General features: G+C 46.0%; 1 protein-coding gene across 1 annotated transcript in view; it reads left to right on the forward strand.

Moving 5' to 3' along the window:
* The window catches only part of LDLRAD4 (low density lipoprotein receptor class A domain containing 4), a 155,677-nt gene that overhangs the window by 29,695 nt on the left and 111,271 nt on the right, over positions 1-14,711 (forward strand). The window contains 1 exon segment of the mRNA XM_069569049.1: positions 7,083-7,180. The gene's annotated coding sequence lies outside the window, so the exon portion shown is untranslated.

Consider the following 14,711-nt stretch of genomic DNA (forward strand, 5'->3'; position numbering starts at 1 on the left):
GTACTGTGTGCATGCTTGTGTGCGCATCTCAGGAGCTCAGCCCGGCCGCCACATGGGCTGTTGCGCGACTCTGCAGTACAGCATTGCCCTGGCGGCTCTTTGGCCTGGTTCCCTCACAGGTGGTTCTGGCCTGTGTAAAGTTGAACGATGGAGCTTCTGAATGTTTCGGCCCGAGGCAGTCGGGCCAGAGCGAGAGCGGAAAACCGTCTGGTTTCCTGTCAGGCCGTAGGCCGTTCACTCGGAGAGGCCCGACCTTCCTCAGGAGTTGGCGTTGGCCGAGAGCCCGGCCTGGGCAAGGGCCACCTTGGCTGGTGGCGGTGGGCAGTGAGTGGCACCACCCCGGGCCGTTTGCACTGGAACAGCTCAGCCCCGGGGAGAAGGCGACCATCGCGGGGTCCGGGGACCAGAAATCTGGTCCTGCGTCTGTTAGTCCAGCTGCCCATAGGGTCCTCCAGGGCCCGAACAGTTGGGAAAGGAGTGGTCTTCTGCTTCCCTAGTCCCTCAGTAACTGGAGCCTGCAGCTACTGCTGATGGCTGAGACCCTGCCCCCGCATGGGGTCGTCCTGTTCTCAGGGGCCCCTATTCCAGAGGAGCCGCTGCCAGGCCTCATACCAGCCTCAGCCTTCCATTACATTAAAGAGAATTCACCGAGGTTGTGCAAGTTAAGAATGGCTGTGGCTCTGCATTTGCCGGTGGCCCAGTGGTTAAGCATCCACCTTCAACGCAGAGAATGCCTGTTCAATCCCTGATGAGCGGTTGGTGCGAAGATCCCATATGCGGGAGAGCAGCTAATTCCGTGTGCCGCAATGAATGGTAGCCGCACACAGCAGTGAAGATCCCACGTGCTGCAACTAATGCCTGACCCAGCCAAACAGATATTAAAAAGGACATGGCCCGTTCCTCGGTTTCTCCCATGACTTGAACCTTGTGCCCTTCTGTGCCCTCTTCATGTACGAGGGACCACGGCGGCCTGCTCCTCTGCAAGGGTACCTAAGCCATGCTTTGCACTGGCTCCTCGGCAGCCCGCAGCCGCAGCCTCTGCTTGCTAGAAATCAGAGGTCAGGAGGTGGACCCATCCTCAGGTGCTCAGCATCGGGGGTGGTTCAGGAGGACCGCTGCCAGACTTTGTGTGAGCACATGTGCTTATTAATTCTCTTAAGTGAACCGCCCCTAGCGAGGCTTAGTTTCCTGGGTGGGGGCATGTTATTCATGTTCAGCCTTCTTTCTCCGAAGCATTGAGCTTTGTGTGGAGCTGTGCTTTGTGGGAAGAAGGAAAAGACCTGCACGTGCAGGGAGCTGGGTGTGTTCTGTCCTCTGGGCCTGGTACTTACTCTGCCTGAGGTGGGAGGATGGCTTGGTAACCCGGGGTTCCCTGCTGTGGGTTCCCTGTGTTCACTGGCTATTTTTACATGTAGAGATAGGCCCAAGAGAGTTAGTTTTGCTGAGATGTAATGAGTTTATTGAAACTCTCTGCCTTGTTTGTCATGGAATTGGTGTTTTGAGTTTTTCTTGGCTTTAGTGTGCACATTCTGCAGCCTAAGAGGTTGAGCACCAGGGATAAATCTTGGAAATAATGTTCAGATTTATTGAGTGGTTTATGAGGGAGTAAGAATATATAATAAGATCCTGAATATAGATTTCGAAAGAGTATGGTGTGTTTCGGTGATGAAAGAAGTTTTAATTTTGTATTTTCTTTAGTAATTTAACTGACTTGAATGTTTTAAAATCTCCTGTTTTTACACTAGTTCTTTCGAAATTTAAAATAGATACAACTTGAGTAACAATATTCTTTGTAATAATAAACTAATTTTAATCTCAAGGATAGCAGAAACTGGATGATTTATGCATTCAACTTTTAAACAGTCTTGCTTAAAAAATTACAGATCATCAGTTAAAAAATGATCTTAAAGAACCTTTGAAATAGGTTGTCATGAAGTTGACAGTAGTGTTTTGTTTCAGATTTAGAGTCAGGGCATTGAACCTACTCAGGTTTTTCCATTTTAGTTGGGGATGAATATGTATACAAATGGAAAATTAAGAATGATTCTGACTTTGGAAGTTTTCTTAGCGATTTTTTGTTTGTTTGTTTAACATTCAGCTAATAGCTACATGCCCAAGAACTGGCAAGGATATTTGGCAAAAATGGTAACTATGGAGCAGAACTACTAAGTAGTGACTCAGGTTCACAGGTAGAATGACATAACCAGTCCCAAAGAAATTGTCCATTCATCGTTTGGAGATAAGACATTATGCTCAGTGTCTTCCACCTATTTTGAAGTTAATTTTGAGGCTCTGAGTTCTGCTCTGAAGGATTGCACAAATTCTATTGCTTTGGCCTTATTGTAGTAACAGGAGACTGACAAATCATAATCCTTTTAATTTGGCTTTCAGTTCAGTTCAGTCGCTCAGTCGTGTCCGACTCTTTGCGACCCCATGAATTGCAGCACCCCAGGCCTCCCTGTCCATCACCAACTTCCAGAGTTCACTCAGACTCACATGCATTGAGTCTGTGATGCCACCCAGCCATCTCATCCTGTCGTCCCCTTCTCCTCCTGCCTCCAATCCCTCCCAGCATCAGAGTCTTTTCCAATGAGTCAACTCCTCGCATAAGGTGGCCAAAATATTGGACTTTCAGCTTTAGCATCATTCCTTCCAAAGAACACCCAGGACTGATCTCCTTTAGAATGGACTGGTTGGATCTCCTTGCAGTCCAAGGGACTCTCAAGAGTCTTCTCCAACACTATAGTTCAAAAGCATCAATTCTTTGGCGCTCAGCTTTCTTCACAGTCCAACTCTCACATCCATACATGACCACTGGAAAAGCCATTGCCTTGACTAGATGGACCTTTGTTGGCAAAGTAATGTCTCTGCTTTTCAGTATGCTATCTAGGTTGGTCATAACTTTTCTTCCAAGGAGTAAGCGTCTTTTAATTTCATGGCTGCAGTCACTATCTGCAGTGATTTTTTAGCCCCCCCAAATAAAGTCTGACATTGTTTCCACTGTTTCCCCATCTATTTGCCATGAAGTGATGGGACCAGATGCCATGATCTTTGTTTTCTGAATGTTGAGCTTTAAGCCAACTTTTTCACTCTCCTCTTTCACTTTCATCAAGAGGCTTTTTAGCTCCTCTTCACTTTCTGCCATAAGGGTGGTGTCATCTGCATATCTGAGGTTATTGATATTTCTCCCGGCAATCTTGATTGCAGCTTGTGCTTCTTCCAGCCCAGCATTTCTCATAATGTACTCTGCATATAAGTTAAATAAGCAGGGTGACAATATACAGCCTTGACGTACTCCTTTTCCTATTTGGAACCAGTCTGTTGTTCCATGTCCAGTTCTAACTGTTGCTTCCTGACCTGCATATAGGTTTCTCAAGAGGCAGGTCAGGTGGTCTGGTATTCCCATCTCTTTCAGAATTTTCCACAGTTTATTGTGATCCACACAGTCAAAGGCTTTGGCATAGTCAATAAAGCAGAAATACATGTTTTTCTGAAACTCTCTTGCTTTTTCGATGATCCAGAGGATGTTGGCAATTTGATCTCTGGTTCCTCTGCCTTTTCTAAAACCAACTTGAACATCTGGAAGTTCACAGTTCGTGTATTGCTGAAGCCTGGCTTGGAGAATTTTGAGCACTCCTTTACTAGCGTGTGAGATGAGTGCAATTGTGCAGTAGTTTGAGCATTCTTTGGCATTGCCTTTCTTTGGGATTGGAATGAAAACTGACCTTTTGCAGTCTTGTGGCCACTGCTGAGTTTTCCAAATTTGCTGGCATATTGAGTGCAGCACTTTCACAGCATCATCTTCCCTTATATAAAAATGAGTTTCATTCTGAGAACATACTTGTAAGTCCCACTTGTTTGTAAGTCCAATGAAGTTAGCTTAGGTACCCACCAATTAGCTATATAGAACTGTACTGTAATAGGTTTACAATACTTTTCACATAAGTAATATACAAAAAACATACAAAAAACAAGCACAAAAGTAAAACATTTTTAATCTTACAGTACAATATCTTGAGTACAGTAGTACAATACAACAGCTAGCACACAGAGGCTGGCGTCAAGTGAAAGGGCAACAAGAGGTACTGGTTGGAGGAGGGGTAGGAGGTGGGAGATGGTACAGCTGAAGGATCATTGGCAATGGGAGATGGAGGGCAACCTGCAGTTTCACACCTGATGTTGCTGGAACGCGTGTTTGTGTCTTTGAAAGTTCACGACTTGAAGGTTTTTATGTAGGAGACTTAACTGTATTTTTAAAAAATGTTAAAGGCCTCCCATGTGCCATATATTCTTCACAAGCATGATGATACCAGGGTGATTGTGATTTGCATTCTTGCCTGCAAAAAGCTCAGACTCAAATAGGAGAAATGAGTTTTTGCTTATGGATGGATGAGGCAGGTATGGAGAGCTGTTTTGATTTGGTAGTTGTATGTGCATTTAACATATGCATATATTATAGACTCCTATGTTTAATTAGTAAGTTAAATATATTTACTGTTGCTACAAAGCAAATAACTGTAAACTTAATAACTTAAAGTGACACCCACATGTTATTTCATGATTTCCATGGGTTGGGAGTCTGGGAATGGCTTAGCTGGTTTTCTACTCAGGATCTCAGAGATTGCCAACAAGCTTCAGCCTAGCTGTGTTCTCTTCTGGAGACGTGAGTGGGGCAAGAATCCACTTCTAAGCTCATTTAAGTGAACAGGTTAAATTGTAGCTGTGGGTCCGATGTTCCTGTTTCTTTGCTGGTTGTCAGCTGGTGACCGTCCTCAGTGCCTAGAGGCCCCTGTGGTTCCTTGCTGTGTGGCCCCTCAGAGGCCCTTCAGAGATGATTGCGCATTTCTTGAGAGCTGCAAAGGGAGTCCCTCAGTTTCTATTAATAGTAGGCTGACATGGAGTCTTAAGTGAAACCAGATCAAGGGAATGACATCTGTTTGCTTTTGTCATGTTCTGTTGGTTAGAAGAAAGTCACGGATTCTGCCAACACTTATGAGGAGGGAGTTATACAAAGGTGTGACCCCACTGCAGTCACCTTAGAATTCTATCCACCACATGCATTTCTGGTTATTCCACTGACTTGTGTTCCCAGGAAATCAGCATTTGAATCCCAGGAAGACTGACAGGAGCAGTCTCAGTTGAGGAATAAAACCATCATCAGAAAAGTCAGAAGTGGGTTGTTTTCTTCTCTCAGTGAGTAGAAGGCAGGAGAGAGTGTTTGTAGGTTCACAGTATTGGTAGGAAGGAGTTACGTGAAAATAAAGGGGTGTTTGGCTTGTGTGTTCAGGGTGAATGTCCACAGGAATCTCACAGGGTCCTTTGGCTGGATACAGTCATTTTTTATTTGTATGTCTTAGTCTTGACTGATCACTCAGGAGTGACATATGGCAGGAACATGCTTTAGGGGGCAGGTCTCCTGCTGCGGCACACAAGCTAGACAGATGGTGGCTTATTCACCCTTGGATGGGAATGTAATCCCACACATTGGCAGGCTGGGTGCTGAGAGGTGCCTGTGCCCTTTGAGACAGAGCTGACTGAGTTGACCTGGAACTACTTTGTCAGACGTTAGGTGGTCACCTGATGTGACCTGGAGTGATGTGAAGGGCAGTGTGCTCATCAAACTGGGAGGAGGATGCTGGTGACAGGTTGTGTGAACTGGAACTAGACAGTCGGGAGTCTGTCCTGCCAGCAGGGTGGAGGGCAGAGGTGAAGACAGCCTTGAAGACGCGAATCTTGGAAGTTAGCACATTAGCGAGGTCTCTGATGCTAGGAGGGATTGGGGGCAGGAGAAGGGGACGACCGAGGATGAGATGACTGGATGGCATCACTGACTTGATGGACGTGAGTCTGAGTGAACTCCGGGAGTTGGTGATGGACAGGGAGGCCTGGCGTGCTGCACTTCATGGGGTCGCAAAGAGTCGGACACGACTGAGCGACTGAACTGAACTGAACTGAAGCATGGGTCATTGTTGCTTCCACAAAATTAGACCTGTTTCAGTGGAGGAAAAAGGTGCAGTCTGTTTCCTTTACAATTAAGGATCATTGATCCATGTAGTTGACAGATATTTTGGGTTCATAAGCTACAGCCATATTTAGGATCTCTGTAGTTAAAACCTAGTCCAATAAAGACATTGTCCATTATATATGTTTGCGACCCGTCATTGAAGAAAAGGCCTGTGACTTTGAAGAAACAAGTCTGTGTCCTTTGATTGGAGACTGAGAACCTGATGGCCCTGTGGCTGCTGAAGAGCTGTTTGGGGGAGTTTATCCCCAGTTCATGCCATGTACCCCAGATTGTGTGCTGGGGGCTTCTCTCTTCCTTCTCTTTATTATTTGATGCTTGTTTTATTCATTTTGGTGTTTGTGCCTTTTGTTGTGACAGTCCTCTAGCATTTTGTTAAATTATTATTATTTTTTAAATTTTATTTACTTCTGGCTGTGCTGGGTCTTTGTTGCTGTGCAGGCTTTTCTCTAGTTTCAGTGAGCAGGGGCTGTTCTCTAGTTGCATTGCGCGGGCTTCTCATTGAGGGGGGTTTCTCTTGTAGTGGGGCGCACAGGCTTCAGTAGTTGTGGCATTGGGCCAGTAGTTGTGGCTCCCGGGCTTTAGAGCACAGGCTCAATAGTTGTGGCGGGTGCATGGCCTTAGTTGGTCTGTGGTATGTGGGATCTTCCTGGGTCAGGGATTGAACCCATGTCTCCTGCATTGGCAGGTGGTCTCTTTACCAGTTAGTCACCAGGGAAGCCCCTAAATGGGCATCTTTTAAAAAAAATTTATTTGACTGCCTTGAGTCTCAGTTGTGGCACGTGAGATCTTGGTTGCAGTGCGTAGACTCTAGTTGTGGCAGGCAGGCTCCAGAGTATGGGAGCTCAGTAGTTGCATTGTGCAGGCTTAGTTGCTCTGCAGCATATGGGATCTTAGTTCCCTGACCAGAGATTGAGCCCGCTTCCTCTGCATTGAACGGTGGCTTCTTAACCACTGGACCACCAGGGAAGTCCTCTCTAGTATTTTCTGGAATTTGGGGGATGGTTCACTAAGAGAAGCCAAGAAATGATTCACTGAAATTCTTTATTTTTCCTTTCAGCAGTTCATGCTCCACGTTGGTAATATCAAAGTGCTCTCTCCTCTTTGGACCGTTTTCAGGAACTGACATCAGTTTTCATATAGCTTAAGCTTAAAAAGGTGAGTAAAGCTTGAGACTCTTCTCTTTGATAATGTTTGTGAGGCAGAGCTTGTCACACCACTGACTGTTATGAGATGGTGTCCCTCTTAAGAATGTGGTCCCAACTCTGAAGTGCAAAAACTATTAGTATCTTCCCAGTGTAACTGGGATTAAAGGAAAGTTGCATGGTATCAGAGTAAATGGGACTTTTTCTTTTTTGTTTAATACCCAAGTATTACCAAGTATTATTCACAGTGGGCTGTGAATGTATATAAAATATTTCTAGATTTACTAGAATATCTGAAGAAAAATAATAATCTTGCTATTCAGTTTGTCTTTATTGCTCCATGTAAGCATTTAATACTCAGATGTTTAAACACATTTAAGATTGATGAGAAGTGGGATTCTTTCTTTCTCATTCTAAATTCTTTGTTTTGCTTGGTTTCCAACTTTGTAAAATGGAAATAATACTGAGATTGCCGTGGGACGTGAGGGGCCACCGTGCTTCCTATGGCACCTGGCGGGTGGTACACTCAAAACATCTACTGTAGCAGCCATTGGGCAGGTTTTCCTTTCTCTGTGTTGGCGTGATCTGTACTGTAAGGGCATGTTGACCCCCTAATCTGCTGTGTTTGTTCCTGTGTTACTTCTTAAAGGCAGGGTATGAGTGGCCTGACCTTGGTGTATCTGGAAGTAGGAGCTTAGATGACACATGTGTTTTGATCACCTCTGGACCTCCTCAGACCCAAAGCTCAATTCAGAGCCAAGCCCCATGGGGGACAGTCAGTGAAAGTGCCCGGGAGAGGGGACTGTGGTGCCAGGAGCAGCCTACCTGCCTCAGTCTGCCTCTTCACCTTTGTGTGCTTCTGTTTCATCAACTCTTAAGTATTTTAATGATTCATCTTCTCCCTAGTTCCCAAGCTGTGGAGAACTTCAAATGAAGATATGAGACTCTTTAGGAAAATAAAAAAATTCTATAAAATATAAGATTCTTTTCCCCCTGAATTTTTATGTGCTTGGCATGACTCATTGTTTATGCCATATTCCTTACTAGAATGTAAGTTTTATAAGGGCAAGAATCTCCCTCCCTTCCACTTGTTTTTTCCTGTAGGACTGGAAGTGGTGCCTGCTAGCTTGGAGTAGTTCAGTGAGCCTTTTGTTAGATGGAATGATTGATGGAGAGTCTCTCAGAGCTTATGCAAGCCTTCTTATTCATGGTGGTTGCTGGAAATAGATGAGGCAGTTGGAGAATCAGGAAGGATTTAATGTGCTTCCTTACTGAGGCACACAGACCCTTGGATTTACATGGACTTTTCACAAGTTGGAAGCTTCCTGAAATCGAAGGTGCTCAGAAGCATGTTGTACTTAACAGACACTCTGAGTCAGTGTGGCTTGCAGTTCCTATGTAGTTCTTTGCTGAGTGGATGTCACCATCAGGGATCTGCAAACATGGAGCCCATTTGGTAGTCTCCCAGGGCGGGGTACGCTTCCATAGGGGCACTCAGGCCGAGGGCCTTGTGGATGGTCAGTGACTGATGGAGTACTTCTTGTTCTCGAAGTTGTCATTACCTGCCAGGCACTGTGATGTTGGCAAATCCCTTACCTTCCCTGACATGGGGAGCGTTGCTGAGATGTGCTGTTTTTCTTCTACAATTTGACACACTGACCACCGGCTTGAGGTGGAAAGTCGTAGCTCATTTCCAGTAGAGCCGTAGAGAGTGTGGGCACAGTGTGGTTTCTCATTGTCATCTCAGATGTAGACCTCTTTGACTTCACCCACCAAAACCTGGAACAGTTTTTAAGTAGAATTTTGCTGGGTAACTGAACACACCACTGGACTAATTCCCTATGGAGTGTGATTCTGTGATTGATTTACAGAATTTTGACAGAAGTAGAAATACTTCTTGCAAACTACACAAGTACCCAGTTCTCTCCCATATATGGAGTTACCTCATTCTGTCAGCTATTTTAAGCAACTTTCAGAATTGGTAATGGAAAACTTTTTCTTGACTACATTACTGTATATGGATTTTAATTAAAAGTAAAGCTGTATTGCTCCTTCTGACTACGACAGGAGTTAAGAGCAAAGTCCCATCTGCAGAACTGCATGTTGCCTGGTGCAGTGTGGCAGCAGGTTGGTGCAGTGCAGGTCATTTCTAGGCACATACTTGGATTCTGAGGTGTTGTAAGAACTTTTATCCCTAAGATAGGTTCTCACAGCTGACTGTCCTGGAGTTTATTCTTGCTCTGTCACTTGTAAAATTCTGTCCCTTGAAGCTCACAGCTGGACTGGGACACATTCCTGCATGCTGATGGAATGGACTGGTGGCATTCCCACAGTGCTCTATCTGCTGGGCTGCGACAGCCCAGGGAGGTCTGGGCTTTTCATTAACTACAAAATGTGCTTGTTTTACTGTACAGAGCAATTTTTTAGACTTGGTTTTAAAATCAGGTCACGTCCCCATGTCTGGGTTATTATTAAACATGTTTTAAAATTTAGACCTCCTTGATAAATCTGAACACAGGTGCCTCTTTGCCATATCACGTCTATAAGGTATAGTTGGAAACACTACCTTTGGCCCAAATTCTGTGGCTTGCTGCTTTCACTCACTTTGTTACTCTGGGAAACCCTAACCTCCTCTGGGTCTAAGGTCTTCTCATCTTTATGTAGGATAATAATTGTTTTGTGGAATTACTGTGAAGATTCTTAATTCAGCATTCAGTGCATAGTCAGAGCTCGGTGAAATGTCAGCTATTGTTTTTCATCCAAATGCTAGCTTTTACCCAAGGACTGTGGCTGTCTGGGTCAGAGAAAGAGAACGGAGGTAGATCTTCTCATCCGATTTCAGGAGTAAGAGGTGTGCTGAAGAGTTCCATGAGGTGTCTTTCTGGAGCCAGGAGGGTGAAGTGCTGGAGCCCTGGCTGAGCACAGAGCCACTGGGATGGGGGTGAACAGGTCATGAATTACAGTTTCTTGTACCTTCTCCTGTCCTCTTAATGAGACATAGACATGGTCAGCTTTCAGCACTGAGAAGAAAGGTTCAGACGGGGACATCCCACTTCTTTTTTGGTTTCCTTCAAGGTCACTAAGGAATGTGAAGTGGATGATGAGGACCAGGGAGCCAAGTGGAAGTTCCAGTGTGAGACGTGTGGTCCCAGGGGGGACGTGCTCTAGCAGTCAGAACATGACTCTAGGTACAGGTGATGAAGCCTGACCTGAGCTTCTGTCTTTGTGTTACATTTAAACTTTCAGGCTACATCAGAGAAGATCAGTAGTGTTGGGAGAATCATCACTTCCGAGGACAGGTCTCTGCTCTTCACACTGTCTGAAGGAATGCATACTTTCTCCAGGTGTGTTTTTGCCAGTGTCCAGTAAAACACATTAAACTGTGGAAGGTTTATGCTGGGAGTTCCCTAACTTGAAGGAGGATTTAAACTCTGCCTCACAGTTAGGTTGGGGTCATTCAGAAACTACACCAAGACATCCTGGCTCTATGAGAAGCCAGGCAGTGTTGGCCGTTAGGTTGGGGTCATTCGGTGCCTCTCTGGCCTTCAAGGCTGTCATCAGGGGAGGTGACACCAAGATTCCCTGTCGGGGGCGGGTGTCCTAGGACAGATCCTAGGTCTAGGGTCCCTCTTGGCTTGTGAGAGCTTCTGGGTTCTCCAGGTCTCATTCAGGCTCTTCCACCTTCCATGTTATTCCTTCCTCCCTACCTGCCTTCCCCCTGCCGAGCCATGTGTGCAGCATCAGGGGACTCAGATTTGAGTCCCATCTCACTGCTTTCCCCTCATTCTTCCACTTTAAGGTGAAGAGTGGCATGGAGAAAAGCTACTAGAGTTCAGCAAGGGCATCAGGGATGCTTTATGGTAAAGAGGAAGACCCAGCAAGGCAAAGGGGAAGGCCAGCAGGCAGACACCATTTCTAGAAACTGGGAGGAGAATCCTGTAGCCTTGGCCATCTCTGCCTGTGGCCTGGGAAATTGAGCATTTGCTCTGCCTGGGCATTGGGTGCTGTCCTTGTGTTGTTAGACTAGACTATTTTCTCATCAAGTAGACATTCAGAAAAACACCTTTATGTTTCGTGTTAAACCAAAACACACAACAACTTTGTCAGTTGATGCCTAGCACAGTGTCAAACTGCTAAAAAGCTAGCAAATGTTACACCTAAAATTTTTCTGGGGGAGGTAAAGGTGGGGGGTGTGGAGGAGAGTATAAAAATAAATCTTTTAGAGAATCTGGGTTGCTTGGTGGCGTGTGTATTTTTCCATGGGTGGAGGAGGTTAGAAATAGCATTACTTTTTATGGGTTTCTCAGCAGCAGCTCAGAGATTTGGCTTTGTGGGCTTGGTCTGTGTGTGTGGGTGAGGCGGCTCCGGCAGCCTGCGGGGTAGAGGCAGTGCCAGTCTGTCTGCACCCCTCCGCCTGCCTGCCCGCCCCCCACCCCCACCCCCGCAGCTATCACCCGGATGAACAGTGCTCATGTGCGAATGTGATCTCCAAGGTTAGGCTATTGTGGGGACCTGCCTGTGGCAGCAGATGCCTCTGGAGCAGATGGAGCCTCAGCGGTCCCACAGAGTCACATGGATGTGTGTGCGAGGGCAGGTGCCAGGCGTGGGTGCTGTGATCTGGGAGACATCCTCTGGGGGTGCTATGTGTCTGCTGGCTAGACCTCCTAGTCCCTGTGAGCTGGCCTCTCCTTTGAGCCTTAATCTCAGCACAGTGGCCAGGCCACTCCTTTAGAAGGGGCCCTCAGGGGCCCCTTGAAATTTGTTAGAGTTACGTAATTCTTACAGATGGAGTTGGGTTTCCCAGTGTTTCTCAGATTCAACACAGGAAGGAAATGGAAGGAGGTAGCCACTGGGACCGAGATTTTTAACCCCCAGGGGACCCAGGAATATGTGAATTCTTTGAAATTGTGCCTGTTATTGTAGAGAAGGCCAGGGCTTTGATGGGATTCTCAGTAAGATTTTGATCTCCGTAAAGGTGAGGTAAAGTTCAGTTAACTTGGAAAAGTCATTTTGGAAACGTAGTGAGTGTGGGGAGAGGAGGTGTTGGCAGATGTCCGCTTTTAAGCTATGTGGCAACCCAAGAGGGGACCCCCATCTGCTGGGGTTTTTCTTTGTGGGCTTTTTCTCTTGAATTTCCCATAACATTGTACTGGGAGTGGTTCCTGCCAGAGTCCAGTTGCCAGTGCTTGGTTACCTTTGCAAGCTTGGCGCTTGGGAGGGGGCCTGGGTACTTGCTCATCATTTGGGCTCTCTGTGGATTCATCCTGACATTTAAAAAAAAGCAAAAAACTTTTACTGATTTTTTTTTTTCCTTTCTTGGCTGTGCTGGGTCTTTGTTGCTTCACGTGGGCTTTCTCTAGTTGCAGTGAGCAGGGACTATTCTCTAGTTGCAGTGTGTGGGCTTTTCATTGTGCTGGCTTCTCTTGTTGTGGAGCACATGCAGGCTTCAGTGTGCACTGCTAGTGGGTGTGCCTCCCAGCTCTGGAGCATGGGCTCAGTAGTTGTGGCACACAGGCTTAGTTGCCCCTTGGTATCTGGGATCTTCCCAGACCAGGGATCGAACCTGTGTTCCCTGCATTGTAAGGTGGATTCTTAAGCACCAGACCACCAAGGAAGCCCCTCAGTCTGATGTTTAATCAGCAGTTTTCCCCTCTTTTGCTGGGTCTGTTGTTCCATGTTCTCTACTGTTTTTCTGGAGGCTCTCGGGGGTGATTATGATAGGCCAGCAGCTGTCAGCGGACATGGAGGAAACCTTAGGTGACAAGTACTTCACCTGCACTTCCATAGGTCGCCGTGGCTTTGGCACTGCTCAGTGGTGCCCGCTTCTGCACGTTCTGGGTGGCCAGTCACCTTGAGGGGACAGGATCAGTGGGGAAGCATGCTGATGACTTGCAAACACAAAGTGTTATAGCTGCCCCAGGACTATGTGGGCGAGAGAGCCTCAGCCAGGATGGGAGTGGTACCCATGCTGACTGGGCTGCATGGTCCACTGGGAGCAGAAGTGTTTGTGTAGAGTCTGTGAGTGGAGCTGGAGGAGCCAGGAACATTACTCAGGCACCTCTCTTCCGGAGCAGAATGTCGGGGTGCCCTGGAGCCAGGGCAAATTAGAGCAGGCAGGACTTGTCCCAGACATGACCTGGGTCTGTGCTCGCTTTTTAAAAGTTCCACAGCTGCTACCTGAGATGGAAGTTCTGTTCTGTTGTAATATTTCACCTGAGCGGTTACATTCTGAGAATAATAATGCTGTGGGCTCTCTTGAGTTCTCTGCTTGAGTAGATTACCGATTGCCCAGGGCAGTGACTGGGCGAGCAGTTCTGCTTCCCGGGTGCCAGTCGGGCAGCTGCCATGTCCTGTCACCTCATTCTTCATCTCTGTGTACCCCTGTGGACTTTGTAAAGATAAGAGAATCTGCTCAGGTTCTTAAGTCATTTGAGAAAAGTTTTATGGGTCCAGGTGGGTCTGGGAAGTATTTTTTAGTGCTTTGCAAGATATGAGAGTGCTTTCCAGTTGTCATTAAGAACTTGTTGCCACTTAGTATTGTGGTATTTAAGTCAGTTACCTAATTTTTAATCTTTAACTGGTGCTCAAACATTCTGCTGCTCCCTTTTTTCAAAAAATGTGGTAGAAAATATGTAACAATTTGAAACACTGTGCACTGCTAGTGGTAATGAAAAATGGTCATGCTGCTGGGAAAACGGTAGGTTTTAACCATTTTAAACTGTACCGTTGAGTGCTATTAACATATTCACATTGTTGTGCAGTTCCATCCCCAGAATTGGCTTCGTCTTGAAGGCCTCGAGCTCTGTTTCCATCAACCACTGACTGCTATCCCCACGCCAGCCCCTAGCATCCAGTGTTCTGCCCTTTGGCTCTCGGAACTTGACTGCTGTAGACCTGGCACTGGTGGGATCATGGAATATTTGTCATTTTGTGACTGGCTCACTTCACTTAGCATAGTGTTCTCAAGGCTCATGTTACTGCAAGTGTCAGAATTTCATTCCTTTTTAAGACTGAATAATATTCCATGGTCTGTAATAGAGCACATTTTATTTATCTATTTGTTAGTCGATGGACACTGGGTAGCTTCCATCTTTTGGCTGTTGGAAATAGTGCTTCTGTGAACATAAATACCTCTTCAAGTCCTTGCTTTCAGTTCTTTGGATATCCTCATTTAAAAACAAAGTCCCAAAATTTATTTCTTAATTTTTTCCAAAATTTAGTTTTAAAAGCACACTCTCAATTAGACGCTGTTGTTATGGAGTTGCTAAGTTGTGTCCAACTTTGCGATCCCATAGACTGCAGCACTCCAGGGTTCCCTGTCCTTCACTGTCTCCTGGAGTTTGCTCAAACTCATGTCCTTTGAATCAGTGAATCCATCCAACCATCTCATCCTCTGTCACCTCCTCTTCCTGCCCTGAATCTTTCCCAGCATCAGGGTCTTTTCCAAAGAATCAGCTCTTTGCATCATGTGGCCAAAGTATTAGAGCTTTGGCTTCAGCATCAGTCCTTCCATTGAATATTCGGGGTTGATTTCCTTTAAGATT

This window comes from Ovis canadensis, chromosome 23 (assembly GCF_042477335.2).
Source record: "Ovis canadensis isolate MfBH-ARS-UI-01 breed Bighorn chromosome 23, ARS-UI_OviCan_v2, whole genome shotgun sequence".
Lineage (NCBI taxonomy): Eukaryota > Metazoa > Chordata > Mammalia > Artiodactyla > Bovidae > Ovis > Ovis canadensis.